This window comes from Colobus angolensis, unplaced genomic scaffold (genome assembly GCF_000951035.1).
Source record: "Colobus angolensis palliatus isolate OR3802 unplaced genomic scaffold, Cang.pa_1.0 Scaffold107, whole genome shotgun sequence".
NCBI classification, from domain to species: domain Eukaryota; kingdom Metazoa; phylum Chordata; class Mammalia; order Primates; family Cercopithecidae; genus Colobus; species Colobus angolensis.
The window spans coordinates 282,833-286,130 of NW_012111697.1; positions in this window are offsets into that span (position 1 = coordinate 282,833).

Consider the following 3,298-nt stretch of genomic DNA (forward strand, 5'->3'; position numbering starts at 1 on the left):
CTTCTCTAGGAGTTTCGTACAAGACTTGGAGCCTCTGTCTATTGCATTCTTTAGACAAAGGGTATTTTCTGAATAGGACTAGCTAAAGAGAGGAGCATGTGGATGCAGTGCGGCATGTGGATGAAGCCCGCCTGCATCAAAACCCCAGCTCATCCCCTATTAACAATGTCTCCCTACAGAAGGATAAAGTCACCGTACCTCAGCGTCTTCACCTGTATAATGGGGATGATCATAATTCTACTGCAACGTGGGGTTAGGAAGAGGAGGACAAGAAACCACACATGTTGGCCAGGCGCTGTGGCTCATGCCAGTAATCCCAGCACTGTGGAAGGCTGAGACGGGCTGAGGTCAAGAATTCGAAACCAGCATGGCCAATATGGCAAAACACTCTCTCTACTAAAAATACAAAAAAAAAAAAAAAATTAGCTGGGAGTGGTGGTGCACATCTGTAGTCCCAGCTACTTGGGAGGCTGAGGCAGGAGAATCACTTGAACCCACGAGGTGGAGGTTGCAGTGAGCCAAGATCATGCCACTGTACTCTAGCCTGGGCAACAGAATGAGACTCAGTCTGAAAAGAAAAGAAAAGGAAAGGGAAGGGAAGGGAAGGGAAGGGAAGGGAAGGGAAGGGAAGGGAAGGGAAGGGAAGGGAAGGGAAGGGAAGGGAAGGGAAGGGAAAGGAAGGGAAGGGAAGGAAAGAGAAGGAAAGGGAAGGGAAGAGAAGGGAAGGGAAAGGAAAGAAAGGAACCACACATGTAAATTGCTCACCATGCTGCTGGCACAGAATAACTGCTCAGTTCTCGGTTATGAGTCACAGTCTGCCCCGGGAACTCTCCCTGCAGCACACCCTGCACGGCACCTGCTCTGGGACTTCGTTATACACCCTCTTTCTCCACTGTGCTGTGACTCGCTCACTGTCCTGGGTTGTACCTCATTCGTCTCAGGAGCCCCAGCCCCAACACAGTTCCCAGCCCATGGCTAGCACTCATGAATGTCTGCTGATTGAGTGAGTGACTGCATATATGCACTCGCTGCAACCCCAGCTCACTGCGCAGACGAGGCTGCAAGGTCAGAGGGGCCAAGCCTCTAACTGGGGCCATGGAACTGGATGGTGGCACAGTCAAAGGGCGACTCAAGCTGTTTGACTTCCAGTCCAGTGTCTGCACACCACAGCAGAGCACCTCACCTTTGCTTCTTGCTCAGTCACCCAGGCTGGAGTGCAGTGGCACGATCCTAGCTTACTGCAGCCTCAACCTCCTGGGTTCAAGTGATCCTCTCATCTCAGCCTCCCAAGTAGCTGGGACCACAGGAAGGTTAATTTTATTTTTTTATAGAGATAGGGTCACCCTATGTTGCCCAGGCTGGTCTCACACTCCTGGGCTCAAAGAGATCATCCTGCCTCTGCCTCTCAAAGCGCTGGGTTTACAGGTATGAGCCACTGATCCTGGCCTGCAATTTTCTTTAAAATTGTCTTTTTTTTTTTTTTTTTTTTTTGAGACAGAGTCTTGCTCTGTCACCCAGGATGGAGTACAGTGGCATGATATCGGCTCACTGCAGGCTCTGTCTCCTGGGTTCAAGTGGTTCTCCTGCCTCAGCCTCCCGAGTAGCTGGGATTATAGGTGCCCGCCACCATGCCTGGCTAATTTTTATATTTTTAGTAGAGACGGGGTTTCACCATGTTGGCCAGGCTGATCTCGAACTCCTGACCCCGGGTGATCCACCCAAAGTGCCTCAGCCTCCCGAAGTGCTGAGATTACAGGCGTGAACCACCACACCCAGCCTAAAATGATTTTATCATAGACCAAGATCAAAGGGATATCCAGAGCATCATTAATCTCAAACTAGGGATATATTCACAATCTATTTTTCCTACTTTCCATAATTTACATGTCAGCAATCCATCACAAAATGAAAAAAAAAAAAGTTACAAAAATACAGACCTAAACATTTTTAGTGTCTTGCATTTTAGCTAATTACACAGTAATACTATGATAATCTAATAGCAATTGACAAGATAAAAATGCACAGTAATCATGTATTGTACCTGATATAAGCAATATTACATCACCTAATATCCTGCCTTTTACGTGCCTATTTCATTCCTTGGAAGCTCCCTGGTAATGAATATGCTATTAAGCAGGGCTTTTTTAATTTGCATGTTTCCCTTATAGTGATTCATCAATAAATTTTTCTGATTTCCTTCATAAATAAGTTTCATTATTCCTCATTATTTAAAAAAACAACCACATTCTCCTGTCCTGAAAGGATGTCATATATTAGATGACCTTCCTATATAAAATCACAAATGAGAGAAGACCAGACAACCTGCAAGAAAATAAGTAATCAGACAATCAAGCACTAAATACAGCTGGGCAGACAGTAGGCATTATAGTATAGTCTGCAAAAAAGGCTGGGCACAGAGGCTGACACCTGTAATCCCAGCGCTCTAGGAGGCTGAGGTGGGTGAATCACTTGAGGTCAGGAGTTCAAGACCAACTTGAACTAGTGAAACCCTGTCTCTACTAAAAATATAAAAATTAGCCGGGCATGGTGGTGGGCACCTGTAGTCCCAGCTACTTGGAAGGCTGAGGCACGAGAATCGTTTCAGCTGGAGAGGTGGAGGTTGCAGTTAGCCAAGATCACACCTCTGCACGCCAGCCTGGGCAATAGAGTGAGACACCATCTTAAAAAAAAAAAAAAAAAGAAAAGTCTGCAAAAGAAAATTTTTACAAAGCAAAAATCAAAAGAGAATTTAGTTTTACTACAGCATGAGTTAAATCTCAGCTTTTGCACCATTTATCCACGATTTCTTCATTTTGTTGTTTTAAGCATGCTTTTAAGACATACTGGATAACTAGTAAAAATTGTATACAATTTCAAATGACATTTCAGATAAGTTTTATTGACTTAATGCTCTGATAATAAAATTATAACAATCAGTATTATTCTGATTGATTGCCATTTTTACTTTCACTTTGTAAAGGACTTGGTGCATCCCAGAATTGAATGTAATGTTGCTGCCATCTCAAGGTCAGTCACTGAAAATGAGGTGGCTCACTCCAATCTAGTGCACTAGAGCACATAAGTAACTGAGGGCTTTATGGATGAAAATACCACTTTGTGGTCACGTCGTAGTAAATCTAAACTTTTATTTGCAGTGAAACGATGGGTTTTATATACAATTTTCAATGCAAACATACTCCAGTAATGCTACTATGGCAGTGTGAGTACTGGATCTGTGAGAGAAAAGGCTTTTACGTCGCAGTCCAGGGGAAGAAATGTCAGTGCATGAAATTCAAGA